The 22,861-nt window shown below is 37.0% G+C and overlaps 1 protein-coding gene across 6 annotated transcripts in view; it reads left to right on the forward strand.

The window, feature by feature from the left end:
* Nucleotides 1-22,861, forward strand: part of bmpr1bb (bone morphogenetic protein receptor, type IBb) — a 118,017-nt gene that overhangs the window by 44,328 nt on the left and 50,828 nt on the right. For 5 of the 6 annotated variants that reach the window (XM_084103926.1, XM_084103927.1, XM_084103929.1 and 2 more), the window contains one exon: nucleotides 8,324-8,403. The exons of the other annotated variant lie outside the window; for it this stretch is intronic. The gene's annotated coding sequence lies outside the window, so the exon portion shown is untranslated. The remainder of the gene's footprint in view (nucleotides 1-8,323; nucleotides 8,404-22,861) is intronic. 6 annotated transcript variants of the gene reach the window in all.

Below are 22,861 nucleotides of genomic sequence, written 5' to 3' on the forward strand. Positions count from 1 at the left end.
CTCATGTGTTCTCGATTAGTTCCAGCACACCCGTCCCATCATACCAGCCTCAAATCCCCTGCAAAATATGCAACTGTCCATATGCCACCCATCCTGGCTAATGCATCAAACGTAGGATTTATCACGTACGCACTGCATTCCTAAATCCACACACGACTTCATAGTTGCAGGTTTGATGTCAGACGAAGGTGTTCTTCCAACAACAACAACTGTTTATGATCATTGTGTTCATGCGTGAGTTATTAATAGAGCAAACTTCACTCGGGAATAAAAGATGCTGCATACCGATGCGTTCACGTAATAATAACACATTTATGACCCAGGACACTTTAGCCCCATATAGCATTGAAGATCTGACACAGATTACAATGTTTAGATATGAACATTTATTAGAGTGTTAAAGGGAAAGTTCACTATAAAATTAATTTCGTCATTATCTGCTCATGTAAATATCAAATTATATATATATATATATATATATAGTTTATTTAGCTGTTTATTGATCTATCAGTGTCTGTGAAATGTGTGTGTGTGTATGTATGTATATATGTGTGTGTGTGTATATATATATATATATATATATATATATATATATATATATATATATATATATATATATATATATACACACAGTAATATATATATCAAATAAGTATTTGAACACCCTGCTATTTTGCAAGTTCTCCCACTTGGAAATCATGGAGGGGTCTGAAATTGTCATCGTAGGTGCATGTCCACTGTGAGAGACATAATCTAAAAAAAAAAAACCAGAAATCACAATGTATGATTTTTTAACTATTTATTTGTATGATACAGCTGCAAATAAGTATTTGAACACTTGAGAAAATCAATGTTAATATTTGGTACAGTAGCCTTTGTTTGCAATTACAGAGGTCAAACGTTTCCTGTAGTTTTTCACCAGGTTTGCACACACTGCAGGAGGGATTTTGGCCCACTCCTCCACACAGATCTTCTCTAGATCAGTCAGGTTTCTGGGCTGTCGCTGAGAAACACGGAGTTTGAGCTCCCTCCAAAGATTCTCTATTGGGTTTAGGTCTGGAGACTGGCTAGGCCACGCCAGAACCTTGATATGCTTCTTACAGAGCCACTCCTTGGTTATCCTGGCTGTGTGCTTCGGGTCATTGTCATGTTGGAAGACCCAGCCTCGACCCATCTTCAGTGCTCTAACTGAGGGAAGGAGGTTGTTCCCCAAAATCTCGCAATACATGGCCCCGGTCATCCTCTCATTAATACAGTGCAGTCGCCCTGTCCCATGTGCAGAAAAACACCCCCAAAGCATGGTGCTACCACCCCCATGCTTCACAGTAGGGATGGTGTTCTTGGGATGGTACTCATCATTCTTCTTCCTCCAAACACGTTTAGTGGAATTATGACCAAAAAGTTCTATTTTGGTCTCATCTGACCACATGACTTTCTCCCATGACTCCTCTGGATCATCCAAATGGTCATTGGCAAACTTAAGACGGGCCTTGACATGTGCTGGTTTAAGCAGGGGAACCTTCCGTGCCATGCATGATTTCAAACCATGACGTCTTAGTGTATTACCAACAGTAACCTTGGAAACGGTGGTCCCAGCTCTTTTCAGGTCATTGACCAGCTCCTCCCGTGTAGTTCTGGGCTGATTTCTCACCTTTCTTAGGATCATTGAGACCCCACGAGGTGAGATCTTGCATGGAGCCCCAGTCCGAGGGAGATTGACAGTCATGTTTAGCTTCTTCCATTTTCTAATGATTGCTCCAACAGTGGACCTTTTTTCACCAAGCTGCTTGGCAATTTCCCCGTAGCCCTTTCCAGCCTTGTGGAGGTGTACAATTTTGTCTCTAGTGTCTTTGGACAGCTCTTTGGTCTTGGCCATGTTAGTAGTTGGATTCTTACTGATTGTATGGGGTGGACAGGTGTCTTTATGCAGCTAACGACCTCAAACAGGTGCATCTAATTTAGGATAATAAATGGAGTGGAGGTGGACATTTTAAAGGCAGACTAACAGGTCTTTGAGGGTCAGAATTCTAGCTGATAGACAGGTGTTCAAATACTTATTTGCAGCTGTATCATACAAATAAATAGTTAAAAAATCATATATTGTGATTTCTGGATTTTTTTTTTTAGATTATATCTCTCACAGTGGACATGCACCTACGATGACAATTTCAGACCCCTCCATGATTTCTAAGTGGGAGAACTTGCAAAATAGCAGGGTGTTCAAATACTTATTTTCCTCACTGTATATATACCATATATATATATCAAATATATCATATTTTCTATATTAAATATTTATATAGTATTATATATAATATAATATAAATATAAGAATGAAGATGTATAAATATTATTTGATTATTTTTTAATCATTTAAAAAAATATAAAATGTATATAAAATATTTTAATCAAGTTTATTATTTAACAAACATTTGTTTATAATATATTTATATACTTATATAAGAAATGAAGAGATATAAAAAAATTATATATATTATATATTATTTAATTAAAAAATATATATATATGTATCTAGTTATAAATATAAATCATTTATTGCATTTAATATGTATTAATATAATATTTATATTCATAAGTAAATAAACATTTTAGTCAATATATACAGACTCATATGGTTTAACACGAGATAATGTTGAGTATTTATAAGTAAATGATGTGCCATATGTGTGCCATTTCATATGTTCAATCATAAATCATAATGTCTTCAGTCTTCCACTAATATCAGAGTGTTTTGTGTCGCTGATGTCATTAGTGGTTAGTGATTGTCAGTAATCGAAGGCTCTGCTTTCTCTCGTGTGGCTGTGATCCTGCTAGATGGGGTAATGATGTTCTTCTGGGCGCCGTGATGATGATTCTGTGGTTAAAACACCCGATCACACGTGACCTCCTCCGACAGCACCAGCGCGCTTCAGTGTGACATCGAGGAGATGTTGACGGAGCTCTTCATCAGATTAGAGCCAGTCCTCCACTTCACTGTCAGCTGTAATCCTGTATCAGTTTCACTGGCAGCGCTTGTGCTCAGGCCTGATAATGGTGTAATAATTATAATAATCATAAACTCATACGCTCATCCTCTCAGATGCTGCTTTACCACAATTTCATGACTTAATAGTATAAAATAGTATAAAACGCGCACCTTCTTGTCATTGAGGGAACATCATGATCGTACCGTGTACTACTATTCTTTTGACTAGTGTATGTGAAACATTATGCATTCATATTTTCAAAAATCCTGCTAAACATCTCCAGCAAGATGTCACACAACTGTATCATGACTTTATCATGCAGCATATTTAATATCGCGAGTGACATCCAGTAATCAACTCACAAAGTTATTTTGCATTTGTAATATAGTTGTATATTTGATTTTGTCAAATAATTTTCTCATTATCGGTTGAGAGTGAAAAAGATATTAAATGCTTAAATATTATATTTTAAGTTTATGTATTACATTTTATAATAAAATGTGTATGAGTTTATTAATCATTTTGTAAATGTTTATATAATAATAATGAATAATAAAATACACAAGAATAGTTTGATAAAAATAATTCACAATAAAATATATAATAATAGTTTATATATTAAATGTATAGTTTTAGTTTAGTATTACAGTTTATATGTTAAAAATAATTTATAATAAAATATATAAAAATAGTTATAAAATTTAAAATATAGTATTAGTTATATATATAAATTATAGTTAAATGTATTAAATAGTTTATATATCTGATTTACTCATGGTAAATGCCTATTTTCTGAATACCCAGTGATTTTCAGACAGAAGGTGCTTCATCTCATTTGATAATTTTTCTATTTGATATTTAGTATTTAGAGCATTTTGGATGCAAAGTAAAATATCAGATGATTTCTATTAAATGAACATCGGTGTAAAAATAGCTTTGCATTAAAATAAAAGACTTTGGTGATTGTTTAAGTTGTGTTTTTTGCACTTAATTGAACTAAAAGTGCATCTGTCATGCTGGAAATGGAAGGTGAAGTTGAGCATGTTGCATTGTGGGATACTCTGTCGTGTCCTGCACATTAGAGCAGATGTGGTAAGTCATTCAGGGTTTGCATACAGAGGACGAGTGTGCTGTACACACTACAGATAGTGTAGTATAGTCTAGACTAGACTAGTGTAGTGTGTAGTGTACTGTAGTCTAGACTAGTGTAGTATAGTGTAGCGTACTGTAGTGTAGTGTATAGTGTAGTGTACTGTAGTGTAGTGTAGCGTAGTGTATAGTGTAGCGTTGTGTAGTGTACTGTAGTGTATAGTGTAGTGTACTGTAGTTTAGACTAGTGTAGTATAGTGTAGTGTATAGTGTAGCGTAGTGTAGTGTAGTGTATAGTGTAGTGTAGTGTGTAGTGTACTGTAGTCTAGACTAGTGTAGTATAGTGTAGTGTATAGTGTAGCGTAGTGTATAGTGTACTGTAGTGTATAGTGTAGCGTAGTGTACTGTAGTGTATAGTGTAGCGTAGTGTATAGTGTACTGTAGTGTATAGTGTAGCGTAGTGTACTGTAGTGTATAGTGTAGCGTAGTGTATAGTGTACTGTAGTGTATAGTGTAGCGTAGTGTACTGTAGTGTATAGTGTAGCGTAGTGTACTGTAGTGTATAGTGTGTAGTGTACTGTAGTCTAGACTAGTGTAGTGTAGTGTACTGTAGTGTATAGTGTAGTGTAGTGTATAGTGTAGTGTAGTGTATAGTGTAGCATAGTGTGTAGTGTACTGTAGTGTATAGTGTAGTGTAGTGTACTGTAGTGTAGTGTAGTGTAGTGTGTAGTCTAGTGTAGTCTAGTCTAGTGTAGTGTGTAGTGTGTTCTGGACTGCTGTTGGTAACAGGCTGGTTCTGTAATGGACTGAATGTGTTGATCTGATGTTCTGCTGTCTCTCAGGAGTTGAGCTGCATTAACACACACACACCTTCACTGTGTGCAAGAGTGCATGGAAAATTACACCAGGAGGTTTCTGCCGTATGCCGAACGGGAAGAAGCGTGCGTGCGCGTGTGTGTGTGTGTGTGTGTGTGTGTGTGTGTGTGTGTGTGTGTGTGTGTGTGCCACTGACCCTAATGATGACCATGTGACGAGGAACCTGCCGTGAATGAGAGCGTTCTGTGACGGACACGGTTACGGATCAGGTGCTGCTAATTTAACCAGCCTGTGCTCGGAGAAACAGGTCACAGGGGTCACGTGTGTGTGTGTGTGTGTGTGTGTGTTTGTGAGACAAAGAGAGAAAGTGTGTGTGAGAGAGAGAGAGAGAGACCACAATGATAAGATTGTGGTCAATACAACTAAATGTATTTGATTATAATTAACATGACAAGGTGTACAAAACTAAAGTAGCCTAAATAAAGTAGCCGTTAGTCTGAGGTGTCGTTGCTATGGACTGCGTCAAGTTGCGTGTGTCGGTTTTCGGTGTTGACCTATTATTTTTACAGTCAATGGTTTTGACTGACGGGGTCAGAGGTCAGTTTTTGAGGGTCTAAAACTCCGGAGTGTGTGTGGACGGCAGGCACAACCGTAGCAAAAGTTATACGTTTTAAAATGAAACTGCACTAGTGTAAACGTAGGTATCCCACAGTCTAATCAGGAACCGATGCTCTCGAGCCAAATATGGTTCTTTCAGTGAGTATATTATTATTATTATTATTATATGGCTCGACGGCAGGAAACAAAATAAACCAAACAATTTTTAAAACTTTTTTTTTTTTTCAATAATAAAAGGTTGTGTATCGATTCAATTCAAAATCCATATATCACATATTTTAAACTATTACATAATTCACTGAAGCCTGTTTGTCATGTATAATACACCAACCAATCATCATCTGGCACAAGTTCAAATGTCATTGGACAATGTGAAGTGGAGCGGTAATTTTCCGATCATTTGTAAATAAATATTTTGAAAATTACATGGACAGACGAATTTACATTTATGAAGCGATCTGAATCTGCGTCGTTGAACTAATGGATTTTAATTGACCACAAAGCACTGCACAAAACCAGCACCAAAAGTAGCATTAATGGTAATAATATATTATTCAAGTCAGTTGTATTTAGCCACAGTTTACCATTTGATGAAACTATCATAGTTTGTTAATTGAAGCCTGCAGGCCTATTATGTGAAGTGCAGGCTGACAAGAACACGCGAAATGGTGACTTTATTGTTTTAACATTTTTTATCATTTTGCAGCAATAGTATAATAATACAGTACTACTGGTCAAAAAATGCACACACATGCGCATCAAGCCTGCATTTATTTGATCAAAAGTACAGAAAAAGATTATACAAATAATTATTATAAACAGGCTGACGCACGCGTCACAGAGAGATTCATCCCTCTTGTTTCCACTCTGTAGGCACAAATATTCAGCTTTACAGTAAGTGAATGGAGTGATATTTCAGAGATGGATTGCGTTTCCAGCGTGTATTGACTGCAGTGAGGTTATGATACATTAGCAGAAGAAAACAGGCTCTGGATGAGGAGAGACAGCAAGAGATCGATCAGAGTCCATCTGACACGCGCACGCCAACGTGGAAAAGTGCAAATAACAGAAAAATATGCTGTTTATCCACAGAGAACGTGATTCTCATGTTTCTAGCAGCAGATAAAACATTTTATTTAAAGTCAACGTGAAACAGGAACACATTTTGCTTCTGTAAAATGTCTTGATAAAACGTATATTCGTATAAACGGATATTCAAAAATGTGAATAATGTCTATGTGTTTGTTTGGGGTCTGAAAGACTTTTTAATGATTTTAAAAGTCTCTTCTGCTCAGCAAGGCTGCGTTTATTTGATCAAAAATACAGTAAAAATGGTTAAATATTAGAATGTTAAACAGCTGTTTTCTATGTGAATATACAGTAAAGTGTAATTTATTCCTGTGATCAAAGCTGAATGTTCAGCATCATTACTCCAGTCTTCAGTGTCACATGATCCTTCAGAAATCACTCTAATATGATGATTTGATGCTCAAGAAACATTTATGATTATTATCAATGTTGAAAACAGCTTCATATTTTTGTGGAAACCCTGAACACTTTACTTTCCAGGATTCTTTGATGAAATGAAAGTTCTAAAGAAGAGTGTTTATTTGAAATAGAATCTTTTGTAACATTATAAATGTCTTTACAGTTTAATGCATCCTTGATGAATAAAAGTATTCATTTCTTTCCATTTGATGCCAAACTTTTGACCGGTGGTGTATGTTTGTGTCCGCCGAGGTCTCGTCCTCCGTCACACTGTGATCTGATAAGGTTTAGAGACATTACGTTGGTAATTGAGTTGTTAGTTTGTTGGCGTGCTGGTTCATCCCTACTGACCCTCACAAACTCATTCAATCTTGTGTTTTTGATGAGGATTGTGAGGGAACATTCACTGAAACATTGTGAAAGTGGAAAACAAACGTCAGAGGAGTCGTCCTGTGACGTCAGATATCATTGCACTGATCGACTGTGTATTTGAATACAGATGTGAAGCACTAGCTTTGATCCGTTATTTCACTGATTCACCAGCCACAGGTTCAGTGATGAGAAAGTAACACACGGACGCATTAAATTGATCAAAAGTGAGAGTAATGTTACATTGTAACCAGGGTTTGAAATGTACTTTTTCACTCACCGGCCACTTTGGCTACAAAATTTTTAAGTTACCGGCCATTCAGAACTTCTACTAACCAAAAAAAGAAAAAATTATATATATATACACACACTATATAAAATTTGGGTTCCATACATTCATCCATCCCTTCTTTCATCCACATCCTTTTCACCAAAAATGACAGATCAATACAGTATAGAACATCAAAAACAAACACGAAGAACATCAAAAAATGTAGGATGCTGGAAAATAACAATGTATTTTTGTTAACCAAATGCATTTTTCCAGGCGCGCTGTTATTTGTTGCGTAGTGATGATCATGTTCAAGTAAGCCAGATATGAGCAGATTCTGCACAATTTGATGTATTTAATAAATCATGATGACTCACGAGTTGAGTGTTTGCGTTAAATCAGTGCAGATTTGTCTTACACGAACTTCCACGAAGTGAGTAAACATAAAAAGTAACACGCCAAATTGGCTAGTGATTTGACACTGTTACCCGCCCCAGTTGATTTTTACCCGCATTTGGCGGGTTGGCGGGTGTTCATTTCAAACCCTGATTGTAACATTTGTAATGTTACAGAATATTTCTATTTCAAGGACTAATGAGAGTTTTTATTTGACATCATAAATAGAATCATTCCCCCATTCAGTGTCACGTGATCCTTCTGAAATGAGTCTCTCTTTTTCTGTCAGGTGTGTGAAGGGTGAAAGGTCAGATGATCAGACTGTGACGCTCTGAGCTGCTCGACACGTCCTCAGACAGACACACACAGGTGAGAGTTTCTCCAGCTCAGAGAGACGCCCGTATCCGACTCTCGTGCGCTGTAAATCTGCTGTGAGGACTGTGATGAATAGGTCACAGGGTCTTTGTCACAGGAATATCCGCCTGTCTGAGAAACCCGAGAGACGCTTTGTTCCCTGTGATCCCTTTATATAATAATAATATACATACAGTACATGGAAAAATATACATAGAAATATGCATGTATTTATACTTGTATTTATACACAATAGAATAATAATGTATTATAAAAATAATAAAATTATAAAAATATAATGGAAAATAAAATGTGTACATAGTAAAATAATAATATGATGTACAAAAGCAAAATATGATTGTGCAGATCATTGCATCATTTCTTTATGGCAACGTAAATACATTCTTCAAAAGCAAAGACAGTTACTAAATTAAACTAATTAAAGAATTATCAAAATATTTTCATCTTCTTATAACACCACCTTTGCCACTCCTTTAAGAAAACATTTCATTCTTCATTCTCCAAAATTATTCTACAACACTTGAGAGGTGTAAAGTGCCAAACTGTTGTAATGCTATTTATTTGATCTGATTACATTTCAATTTGGTGCAAATTATGCAGATGCAGTGTCAATCCCAGATGCAGTGTCAATCTCAGAGGCAGTGTCAGTCTCAGATGCAGTGTCAGTCTCAGATGCAGTGTCAATCCCTGATGCAGTGTCAATCTCAGATGCAGTGGCAGTCTCAGATGCTGTGGCAGTCTCAGATGCAGTGGCAATCCCTGATGCAGTGGCAGTCTCAGATGCAGTGGCAATCCCTGATGCAGTGGCAGTCTCAGATGCAGTGGCAGTCTCAGATGCAGTGTCAATCCCAGATGCAGTGTCAATCTCAGATGCAGTGGCAGTCTCAGATGCAGTGGCAATCCCTGATGCAGTGGCAGTCTCAGATGCAGTGGCAATCCCTGATGCAGTGGCAGTCTCAGATGCAGTGGCAGCCTCAGATGCAGTGTCAATCCCAGATGCAGTGTCAATCTCAGAGGCAGTGTCAGTCTCAGATGCAGTGTCAGTCTCAGATGCAGTGGCAATCCCTGATGCAGTGGCAGTCTCAGATGCAGTGGTAGTCTCAGATGCAGTGGCAATCCCTGATGCAGTGGCAGTCTCAGATGCAGTGGCAATCCCTGATGCAGTGGCAGTCTCAGATGCAGTGGCAGTCTCAGATGCAGTGTCAATCCCAGATGCAGTGTCAATCTCAGATGCAGTGGCAGTCTCAGATGCAGTGGCAATCCCTGATGCAGTGGCAGTCTCAGATGCAGTGGCAGCCTCAGATGCAGTGTCAATCCCAGATGCAGTGTCAATCTCAGAGGCAGTGTCAGTCTCAGATGCAGTGTCAGTTTCAGATGCAGTGTCAATCCCTGATGCAGTGTCAATCTCAGATGCAGTGGCAGTCTCAGATGCAGTGGCAGTCTCAGATGCAGTGGCAATCCCTGATGCAGTGGCAGTCTCAGATGCAGTGGTAGTCTCAGATGCAGTGGCAATCCCTGATGCAGTGGCAGTCTCAGATGCAGTGGCAATCCCTGATGCAGTGGCAGTCTCAGATGCAGTGGCAGTCTCAGATGCAGTGGCAATCCCTGATGCAGTGGCAGTCTCAGATGCAGTGGCAGTCTCAGATGCAGTGTCAGTCTCAGATGCAGTGGCAGTCTCAGATGCAGTGTCAGTCTCAGATGCAGTGGCAGTCTCAGATGCAGTGGCAATCCCTGATGCAGTGGCAGCCTCAGATGCAGTGTCAGTCTCAGATGCAGTGGCAGCCTCAGATGCAGTGTCAGTCTCAGATGCAGTGTCAGCCTCAGATGCAGTGGCAGTCTCAGATGCAGTGGCAATCCCTGATGCAGTGGCAGCCTCAGATGCAGTGTCAGTCTCAGATGCAGTGGCAGCCTCAGATGCAGTGGCAATCCCTGATGCAGTGTCAGTCTCAGATGCAGTGTCAGCCTCAGATGCAGTGGCAGTCTCAGATGCAGTGGCAGTCTCAGATGCAGTGGCAATCCCTGATGCAGTGGCAGCCTCAGATGCAGTGTCAGTCTCAGATGTAGTGGCAGTCTCAGATGCAGTGGCAGTCTCAGATGCAGTGTCAGTCTCAGATGCAGTGGCAGTCTCAGATGCAGTGGCAATCCCTGATGCAGTGGCAGCCTCAGATGCAGTGTCAGTCTCAGATGCAGTGGCAGCCTCAGATGCAGTGTCAGTCTCAGATGCAGTGTCAGCCTCAGATGCAGTGGCAGTCTCAGATGCAGTGGCAATCCCTGATGCAGTGGCAGCCTCAGATGCAGTGTCAGCCTCAGATGCAGTGGCAGTCTCAGATGCAGTGGCAATCCCTGATGCAGTGGCAGCCTCAGATGCAGTGACAGCCTCAGATGCAGTGTCAGTCTCAGAGGCAGTGGCAGCCTCAGATGCAGTGTCAGTCTCAGATGCAGTGGCAGCCTCAGATGCAGTGTCAATCCCTGATGCAGTGGCAGTCTCAGATGCAGTGGCAATCCCTGATGCAGTGGCAGCCTCAGATGCAGTGGCAGTCTCAGATGCAGTGGCAGTCTCAGATGCAGTGGCAATCCCTGATGCAGTGGCAGCCTCAGATGCAGTGTCAGTCTCAGATGCAGTGGCAGCCTCAGATGCAGTGTCAATCCCTGATGCAGTGGCAGTCTCAGAGGCAGTGGCAGTCTCAGATGCAGTGTCAGTCTCAGATGCAGTGGCAGCCTCAGATGCAGTGTCAATCCCTGATGCAGTGGCAGTCTCAGATGCAGTGGCAATCCCTGATGCAGTGGCAGCCTCAGATGCAGTGTCAGTCTCAGATGCAGTGGCAGTCTCAGATGCAGTGGCAATCCCTGATGCAGTGGCAGCCTCAGATGCAGTGTCAGTCTCAGATGCAGTGGCAGTCTCAGATGCAGTGGCAATCCCTGATGCAGTGGCAGTCTCAGATGCAGTGGCAGTCTCAGATGCAGTGGTAGTCTCAGATGCAGTGGCAATCCCTGATGCAGTGGCAGTCTCAGATGCAGTGGTAGTCTCAGATGCAGTGGCAATCCCTGATGCAGTGGCAGCCTCAGATGCAGTGGCAATCCCTGATGCAGTGGCAGTCTCAGATGCAGTGTCAATCCCAGATGCAGTGGCAGTCTCAGATGCAGTGGCAGTCCCAGATGCAGTGTCAGTCCCAGATGCAGTGTCAATCCCAGATGCAGTGTCAATCCCAAATGCAGTGACAGTCTCAGAGGCAGTCTCAGTTGTAGTGGCTGTCTCAGATGCAGTGTCAGTCTCAGATGCAGTGGCAGTCTCAGAGGCAGTGGGAGTCTTAGATGTAGTGTGAGTCTCAGAGCCAGTGTCAGTCCGAGTGGCACTTACAGTGTCAGATGCAATGTGAGTCTCAGAGGCAGAGGCAGTCTCGGTTTTACTGTCAGTCTGAGTGGCACTGGCAGTCTCAGAGGTGATGGCAGTCTCAGTTGTAGTGGGAGTCTCAGAGGCAGTGTCAGTCTCAGAGGCAGTGGTAGTCTCGGATGCGGTGGTAGTCTCAGAGGCACTGAATCTTCTAGACAACCGTGCAAACTTACACAATCTTGCAGATTGAAAATATCAGAATATTATATCTAACAGAATATGCAGTCGAGCAGAGTAAAACATGCAGAATGAATACCGTTAAGCTGTACAGAACAAATCTTGCAAACAAACAAACTGAGTAGTTACTGTCTAAACATTCTAAGTGATGTCACAGTGTTCATTTTATAAAGCTGTGCTGCTGCTGACATTCTTTAGACTTTAAAGGTAGAGAAATGACTTCTAGCCTTTTATTTCTCTAATAATCACTCCTGATCTCCTTTATAAACTGCCCTCTCCTATTGCCAGTCTGATCTGCTGTTAAAACAGTATTCAAACTAATTCACTGGTCATATCTATAAATTAAAGGATCATGAAATCCTAAATAAGGGGAAACAAATAAGAGAACTGTTGGCCTATATTAAACAACATAAAATATATAATTAAAATAAAATAATTATATAAATATTAATAATAATAAAAACTATATATATATATATATATATATATATATATATATATATATATATATATATATGTATGTGTGTGTATATATATATATATATATATATATATATATATATATATATATATATATATATATATATGTGTGTATATATATATATATATATATATATATATATATACATATACATATATATATAGTTTTTATTATTATTAATATTTATAGAATTATTATATTTTAATTATATATTTTTATGTTGTTAAAAAAAAAAAAAAAAAAAAAAATATATATATATATATATATATATATATATATATATATATATATATATATATATGAATAATAATAATAAAAATAAAATAACTTTTTGTAATATCAATTACATATTATCAATATATTATTATTAATAATTGTACATAATTATACATCAAGGCAATTTTCCACTTTGGTGGACAATAAAGACATACAATACTATATATATATTACAGTTATATCTGTATTTTTTAAACATATTTGCATCTTGTCAAACATGCAGATTTAACTGTGCTATATTAGCCATGATCTGTTTGTTTGAGTGTAACCTCTGACACTATGTATTGATTTTGTTTGGTAGCAGTGACAGAACCAACACACTTGACCTTTGACTGGTGGTCAGTGTGTTTTATTGTGTGTTGTGTGAATGTCCTCTGGCCGTCCTCACACACAATCACAGCCTGTATGAGAGACATCAAAACGCCTGTGAGAAGATCAGTTTTTGTTTTTCTGATCCTAAAGCCTGGCTTGTTTCGCTGCTCTTTGTTTCTTCTTTCTTTGTGCACTTTCTTCTGGGTTTCTTTGATATTTGCGTGTGTTCTGGCGTGGGCCGGCGTGGTTTGTGGGATTTTAATTGGCGAGTGGAGTCAGGTGGCGCCACCGGTTGCTCAGAGCCTCGTTAGCGCAGCGCTGTGTAATCGCTTTGTCTCTACAGTGTGAATATGAACACTGGTGCATGAACTCTTGACCTCGTCCTTTTATCTATAATCACCCAAACCCTGAGCCAGACCTTCACCACCGTGCATCTGTCGCCAGCACATTATTATCATTAGTTTTATAACAAATTAATACAATTTAAAAAATAATAATAAAAAAAAAAAAAAAAATATATATATATATATATATATATATATATATATATATATATATATATATATATATATATATACTCTTGACATTGTGTGTGTGTATATATATACATGCATACAGTACCTGTCAAAAGTTTGGAAACACTACTATTTTTTATGTTTTTGAAAGAAGTCTCTTATGCTCATCAAGTCTGCATTTATGTGATCAGAAATACAGAAAAAATATTATTACAATTTAAAATAATGATTGTCCATTTTAATATACTTTAAAATATAATTTATTTCTGTGATGCAAAGGTGAATTTTTTTATCAGCCATTACTCCAGTCTTCATGATTTATTATAGATTATATGATAGATTTATTATCAATGTTGGAGAAAGTTGTGCTGCTCACTCAGTGTTTTTTTTTTTTTAACCTGTGATACTTTTTTCAGGATTCTTTGATGAATTAAAAGTTTTTAAAAAATTGTACATCAAGTTAAACTAAATGAAAATGAGAAATGTTGCCTTGCCAACTAATTAAAATATTATTATAAATAAAATAATTTTAAAGTTTGTTTTTCATATTTGATTTTTTTATGCCAGTTAACATAATGTAATGTAAATGTTTTCATGGTTTTAGGTTTAGTTAACGAATAGAGTAGAGTAAAGTAGAGTGGAATAGAGTAGATTAGAGTAGAGTAGAGTAGAGTGGAATAGAGTAGATTAGAGTAGAGTAGAGTAAAGTAAAGTGGATTAGAGTGGAATAGAGTAGATTAGAGTAGAGTAGAATGGAATAGAGTAGATCAGAGTAGAGTAGATTAGAGTAGAGTGGAATAGAGTAGAGTAGAGTGGAATAGATTAGAGTAGAGTAGATTACAGTAGAGTAGAGTAGAGTAGAGTGGAATAGAGTAGAGTAGAGTGGAATAGAGTAGATTAGAGTAGATTACAGTAGAGTGGATTAGAGTAGAGTAGAGTGGAATAGAGTAGAGTAGAGTAGAGTAGAGTAGGAGTAGAGTGGAATAGAGTAGAGTGGAATAGAGAGAGAAGAGTAGAGTATAGTAGATTAGAGTAGAGTGGAATAGAGTAGAGTAGAGTAGAGTAGAGTAGAGTAGGAGTAGAGTGGAATAGAGTAGAGTAGAGTAGATTACAGTAGAGTGGATTAGAGTAGAGTAGAGTGGAATAGAGTAGAGTAGAGTAGAGTAGAGTAGGAGTAGAGTGGAATAGAGTAGAGTGGAATAGAGAGAGAAGAGTAGAGTATAGTAGATTAGAGTAGAGTGGAATAGAGTAGATTAGAGTAGAGTGGATTAGAGTAGAGTAGAGTGGAGAAGAGTAGAGTAGAGTGGAACAGAGTAGATTAGAGTAGAGTAGAATAGAGAAGAGTACAGTAGAGTAGAGTGGAGTAGAGTAGAGTAGGAGTAGAGTAGAGTAGAGTGGAATAGAGTAGATTAGAGTAGAGTAGAGTAGAGTGGAATAGAGTAGATTAGAGTAGAGTAGAATAGAGAAGAGTAGAGTAGAGTAGAGTAGGAGTAGAGTAGAGTGGAATAGAGTAGAGTGGAATAGAGAGAGAAGAGTAGAGTAGAGTGGAATAGAGTAGAGTAGAGTAGAGTAGAGTGGAATAGAGAAGAGTAGAGTAGAGTAGAGTGGAATAGAGTAGAGTAGAGTAGAGTAGAGTAGAGTAGAGTAGAGTAGAGTAGAGTAGAGTAGAGTAGAGTAGAGTAGAGTAGAGTAGAGTAGAGTAGAGTAGATCACTGTAAGAGTGATGCCGAGGCTCTGTGCATCTGAAACACACACACACACACACACACACACATACACACACATACACAGAGTCTAATGTAATCAGGCAGGTGTGGGGGTCAGTGAGGGTTTATGGGTCGGGGTCGTGACCCCTGGTGTCGGTTCGGCTTTGTTGGACTGTCTTAATTAGAGCCTTCGGGTTCCATTGTGCTCAGACACTTACCAAAAACCCCTTCATTAAACGCTCCTGTGAGTTTGGCAGGTTGGCCGCGTGTTTTCGCACATTAATAATGGGAAGTAAATGCTAAAGGAATGCTGTGGGTTCAGTTCATGTTAAGATCCATGTGCAACATCTGTGACGGCTGGAGATGATCACAGAACGGCCTTTGACTGAAATCACATTTACAGTAATGCACATACAGTACAGTGGATGTCTGCACCAGGGTTATTATAGTTAACTAAAACTAAAACCATAAAAAGCGTTATTATTAGAATATAACAAATATCATTATAAATGCATTTGCTTTGTGTAGATAGAGTCTTGAAATGTTGGTGTTGTCGGTAACTGTGGTATAAGTGTAATAAATGAGCACTGGATTATTGCACAAATAAATGCCTGCAAACGAACTGCTCTGTTGATGCTGTGGTTCCAGTAACGCCATGTTTTCAGTAATTCATCAGTAATCGACTGAATCTGATTTGTTGTGTGGTGTGTCCAGAATAGAGTCTTTGCTTGTGTTTCCCATCATCAATTCCCATTCCCATTAACCCGCAGCTCTGGGTGTTGGTCGGTCGAGTGCTCCAGTGATTCTGTCTGTAATACTGTTTTACTGGAGTCACAAACAAGCGTGTGTCTGTTTTTCAGGATAGTCAGTGTGCAGAAAACAAGCTAAAACCGTCACACAGTCTCAAAAACCCTATAAAAAGCCTCTCTGTGTCTCAGGTTCAGTTTTAATCTGCTTTATTAGTGCGACTGGATCACTTCAGTTTGGAAAGAGGACAATACTGAAATTCATCCAACAGTCTATTAGTATTATTTTTATTTTTCAGCAGGGTTATTTTAGTATAATTAATTAACTATTAAATTATATATAGATATTATTTATTAATATTTTGAATTAGCTTTAATTTGTATATTTTCAGTTCAACAAATATGAGAACTATAATAAACAACATAAAATAAAAAGTATATAATAAAAATAATCATATAAATATTAATAATAATACAAAATACATTAATAATAATAATAATAAACTTTTTATAATAATATATTATTATTATGAATTATACAGCAGTATTAGTGTTATTTTTATTCTTCAGCAGTGTTATTTTAGTATAATTAATATACTATTCAAGTATTTATTTATGATTTGAATTTGCTTTTGTTTTGATATTTTCAGTTTCTATTTTAAAGCTACATTCTATTTTAATAAACAAAACTACATGCATTTTGCGGAAGAAAACAACAACCATAATTAAATGATCTTCACAATAGATAATGCTTTACAGTGAGCTTCATATGGCAGATTATCTGTTCAATAAAACACCTTACTCTCCTGTTGAGTAATAAAAACATCATATATCTGCATAAATATACATATGCAGTCTGTTTTCATTGGTATATATATTGTATACACCTGTGACTATATATATGTGTATATATATATACACACATATAATTAAGATTGAAGTAAAAAAATTCCCCTTGACTTACATCACTTTCAAAATCAGCAGTGATGTCATTGTGATATTTGCATACTGACTCATGATTGGTCATTGGTAGTTGCATTCAGACTGTAGAAATGGTGTCATGTTTCTCATGCACAGCAAAAGCAGCATTTCAACAAGAAACAAAGACTAAAACCTTTCTTCAAACTCCAAAATGAAAAGGTTTATGAATCTGTAACTGGAAACTATGATTGATCAGTGACTAATGTGAATATTAGAGGAGCCAGAATGATCAGTAGCGCAGGATAAAGAGGGAAGTGTTGAGCTGTGGTGTGTGGAGGTGTCAGACGCTACTCTTTATAAAACTCACATAAAAGTGTGTTTGTCCTGTTACTGAATCAGGACGCACAGAAAGCAAGCCATTTAAGGCTGTGTTTTTACCACGTTTAAGGGGTGTTTTTAGACATTAACTGGGGTAAAATCACGGCCTGTCGTGGCTTTTTGCTTTTATAAAGTGTAAACAACTGCAATATGGTCAATTTGTTAAATTAATAATCAGAATGAGCAATTGTTTTAGCTCATCCAATCTGAATTTAGAGTGTGTTGTCTAATGTGTATAATCTCTTTGAATAAACTGATGATTTGGCAACAGCCATCTCGTTAGAAACTGGTGCTGTTTTTGGCCTTGATGGTGGAAAATCACAACGCGTCTCCGACACAATGGACAAATGTGTGTGAAACCGGCCGCTCGTCCACAGGTGCAGCAGATTTAACCGCTTTACACACAAATATCTGATCAGGATGAGATGAACACAAACATGAATCTGTCTTAGATGAACTAAAGGCTTCATTTTCTCCATCATACTTTAAAAAAAAATTCTTCACTTGAATATAATTAGGGCCCTTTGAAATCTGTTTAATTTTTCATTTTAAATTTCATTTAATTTTTTTCCAAAATTCTGAGTATGTTTTTTGTTTTCTGTTTTAATGGTTTATTCAAGTTGAATAATCAAAAAGGAAATCTAATCAATTGAATTTATACAACTTTAACAATTTAATAATTTATTAGAATTTTAACAATATCGCCCTATGAATTGTGTTTTATTTTCCAAAAAACTCTGTCTTGTCTGTGTTTTAATATTTCTGGATTGTGTGTTTTATGATTTAATACACATTTATTATCAAAAAATGGAGATAATCAAATTAATGCATAAAAAATGTTAGGATTTATTTAATCAAATGAAATATGAACAATTCCTTTCTCCTTGTTTTTTTGGCGAACAGAGTTTTAGAACATTGATGAAAATTGTGTAATATTCCTTAAATACACTTTTTAATAAACTTATTATTACTCTGAGAAGTACATTCTACTGTACATTAGTAATATATTAAAGGGGTGGTGTAATGCCCTTTTCACAAGATGTAAAGTAAGTCTCTGATGTCCCCAGAGTGTGTGTGTGAAGTTTTAGCTCAAAATACCCCACAGATATTTTTATATAGCATGTTAAAAATGTCACTTTTTGAGGGTGAGCAAAAACGCAGTTTTGTGTCTGTTCCTTTAAATGCAAATGAGCTGCTGCTCCCGGCACAGGGGGCGGAGCTTCAACAGCTCGTGTCCTTTAACCTCACACACACATGCTCTGAATATGTCAGTGTTTATGTTCAAACCGGAGTCAGACAATGATGGAGAGACTCAAGAAGAAGTGACAACATGTAGAAGCAACAGGACATTTCTGAATGGTTAGTTGATTAATTTATGCAGCTTATGTGTAGTTATCTTCTAGTCATTGATTAGCATATTCTGTCTTGATAATCTATAAATCGTGTTCAGGGGGCGGGGTTTATGTAAATTTAAGGGTTTGTGATGTCACTAACCCGGGAGGAATGTGGTGTAGTCTCTACCAGCCGTTTGTTGTAGTCCTTAAAAAGCGATTTCTGTAAAAGCAAATATCTCCCTTTGCTTTGAACTTTGAGCGTTGTAACTTTGCAGATGTTGTTTAAGCTCAAACAGCAACATTACACACTAACTACAGTTAGAAGAGTAAAATCATAATCAACCACCCCTTTAATGTCTAAGGTTCTTATAATTAACTTATATTAGATGAAATAGAGGTTTATGGTTTTCATACAGAGGCAGTAGCTGATGTTTCAGAATCTGTTTCTCAGATATTGAGTTTTCTCATTAGTGCTCACACTAACACGAGCTGATGTCATTTACACAAGTGCACTACTTAGTGAAGCACAGAAACTCTAGAGCTCCTGCAGTGAAAACACACAGTCATAACACACTTAGACGTCACATCTGTGGGATTCACTTCCACTTCTCCTGGAATGAGTCTGAGTTACTTACTTAGTTCTTCAGTTTGAACCTTGGATTACAAGCTCAGATATTTACCTGCTAATTAACCAGTAGCCTGTGTGTGTAAGAACCCAAACACAGCTAAGCATACACACACTCACACACACACACACACACACATACACACACACACACACACACACACACACACACACACATACACATACACAGCCCAAATGCATCTGTGCCATTTCTTGTTATGAGCCGTGTTTGCTTTAGTAAAATGGCCGTGATAACGTCATGGCGTCTGCAGAATCCTTTCTTGGTGTTTTACACACCAGAAAAGCCTATTTCTTATACTTATACACTAAGTTTGGGGTCGGCAAGATGTTGTAATGTTGTGGAAAGAAGTCTGTTCTGCTCACCAAGGCTGCATTTATTTGATCAAAAATACAGTAAAAATAGTGAAATATTATTATAATGTAAATCAGCTGTTTTCTATGTGAATATATAGTAAAGTGTAATTTATTCCTGTGATCAAAGCTGAATTTTCAGCATCATTACTCCAGTCTTCAGTTCAATTCAATTGACATTTATTTGTGTAGCGCTTTTCACAATACACATCATTTCAAAGCAGCTTTACAGAAAATGCATGAGTCCACATTACAATTTAGAGTGATCTGTTATCAGAGGAAACATGTATTATGTATTTCAGAAATGTACATATGCAAAATCACAGTTAGCTAAACATTTATTAATTTAATTCAATTCAGTGTCACATGATCCTTCAGAAATTATTATAATGTGCTGATTTAATGCTCAAGAAACATTTATGATTAGCAATGTTGAAAACAGTTGTACTGTAAATAAGACATTTCAAAAGAAGAAACATTATGCATGTCTTTACTGTCACTTTTGATCAATTTAATATGTCCTTACCGAAAGAAAGTATTCATTCTTTCAAAAGATTTGTAAAAATACCAACATACATTTTTAATGGTAGTACAAGTGTGCAAATATCAGTCATAAAGCACGAGTGAACATTCACAGTTTCATTGTGTAAAAAAGTATAATACTCAGATATTGTCCTTTAGCTGTTATATGTCTGTTTTAGAAAATCTTGCACTGTTATGATGCATAAAAATATGCGTAGAAGTTTGAAGAAATAGAAGTCAGCCGTTGCTGTAATGAATCAATTCCCACATTGTTTTTCTCTTCTAAACTTCCTCCAAATAGTTTTGCCCTTTTGTTAAACCCCTTGCTGTGGCACATTGGCATCAGCGGGTTTTAAAATGCTCTAAAAAGCTCTTTCTAGAAGAGTGATTATGCCTCTTTACCCAGCGTCCCCCGCATGATTCTTGCTGTGACGCTTTCTTAGTCCTCTTGAGGAGTTTTGTTTTGCTTACCCAGCATTCCCGGTGAGTGACTTCAAAGCCTCACTCATTCTCATTCTTCGTGATGGTGCATTGTGCTGGATTTGCATATTCATGAGGATCATCTTTCTCTCGCTCACCAATGGCTCACGGTTGGGATGCTGGGAGCTTGAAAGCAGGACAACATGAAGCCTGGAGAAGCTCTCAGGAATTAGAACAATTAAACGCTCAGGGTCTGTCTTTAGTGAGGGAAGCTGAAATGCTTTAGAGTTTGGGTTTAAGGCAAAACGTACATTGTTTTTTCATGCACTGGTCAATTTTGAGGTTTGGCATCTCATACTGTGTTGTTTCAGACTAGTTGAGGAAAACATCCAAACTACACTTTAAGTGTTTATTTTATTGCACTTTATCTGTAGATTTCAATGACAATGCATATCTTTAAAGAGTATTTTCTCCATTTCAGTATCACTTATATACACCAACATTTACAGGTTTTTTTCTTCCTATTCTGAAGATTTTTACTGAGGGGTTCGTTCATATAGTGTAATTCTCCTGATTTATATAGTATTTTATGTAATTTTTGTAGGTATTTTTTTCTGTCTGTTTACTGATTTATGGAGTGATATATAAGATATATCCAAAACAGGGTTATTATAGTTTGCTGAAACTAAAACTAAAGCCATAAATAACAGTGTTTATTGCATGAAATAAAATAAATGTTAATGAAATTAAATAAAATATAAACACGCATACACACACACACACACACACACACATATATATATGTATATGTGTGTGAGTGTGTGTGTGTGTGTGTGTGTGTATGTATGTATGTATATGTGTGTGTGTATGTGTGTGTGTGTGTTTATATTTTATATATATATATATATATATATATATATATATATATATATATATATATATAAACAAACAACAGTACTTTAACTGTAATTGAGATTAAAACAAAAAAATAATATACAAATAAAAATGAATTCTAAATATTAATAGAATCTATAATCGGATCTCAGTGATCCACTCCCCTCTGTAAAACTTTTAACTCCAATATGTCAACAAAATAAAACAATAATTTTGAGTGCATTTTTAATTACATAATGCCTCATTTGCATATTCAAACATAACATTTCAGAAAACTTGCAATTCTTAATGTAATCAAACAACTGTGAAATTCTATGGTGAGATCTATCTTTTACCTAGTTAACCTTAAAGTAGTGTTTAAAGCGTCAGGATTCAGATAACCAGATGTTGGCATTGTTGTGTCTGGTGTTGAGAGCTGAAGGATGATCCGCAGATGCCGATGGTCTGATGGATCGCGATCCGATTGGGTTTTCCACCTGTCGACTCGTAGGAAGAGGAATGTCTCTCCCAGATCCCGTGACTGAACTCTCGACGGCCTCTCAGAACGAGCGACAGAAAATCCCCTGTTGAAATTTCACAGTGGCAGGGGTCATTCCCTCGGCTTTTGTAATTCAAGAGTCCGTGCCTTCGCCACCGCCGGTGCCCGCGCTCTTTGTTCTTCACTTGAGTTGTGAATTTTGCGGTTGTCTCAGAGATTTTCCAGCAGTGTGTGAGCGACAGAGACGTCTGGCCGTAAATCCACACCGCTGGCTTTTTCTCATGCAAGGAAATGTTAACTGGACCTTTAGTGTGTTTGTTGTTGGTTAATTTTAGTTTTAGTTTTAACTTTATTGTCATTGCATGGTACACAACGAAATTTGATATCTCTCATAGAAAACAAACTATTCATCCATATTACCCACATATACCAACACACATAAAAACAATAAGTTAAAACCATAAAATAGCTTTAAAGTGTCTTGTGCATGTTATTGCAACAATATGGCATACAGCTGTGGGGGGATATGGAATATAATATAGAGGAATTTAACAGCAATAAAACCACATAAATGGATAGTGCACTCAAAAATAATGTCATTTACTTTATTATTCAGACTTCTGAACCATATAATGCCATTTAAATATGTGGATCAAGGCATTTGACTTCAGGAGATCTTTGCATGTACTGTATGTACACTACCAACAAAAGTTTTGTTTTGAAAGAAATTAGTCATTTTGTTTGGCTCGGATGCGTTAAAATTATGAAAAGTGACGGTAAAGACAATTCCAAGAAATGCTGGACTTTCTCTATTTCTCTATTCAATTCTGAAAAATAAAATGTATCAAGGTTTCCACAAAAATATGAATTGTTTTCAACATTGATAATAATGAGAAATGTTTCT

The sequence above is a fragment of the Abramis brama genome, assembly GCF_963993115.1.
Source record: "Abramis brama genome assembly, chromosome: 25".
Classification (NCBI taxonomy): Eukaryota; Metazoa; Chordata; class Actinopteri; order Cypriniformes; family Leuciscidae; genus Abramis; species Abramis brama.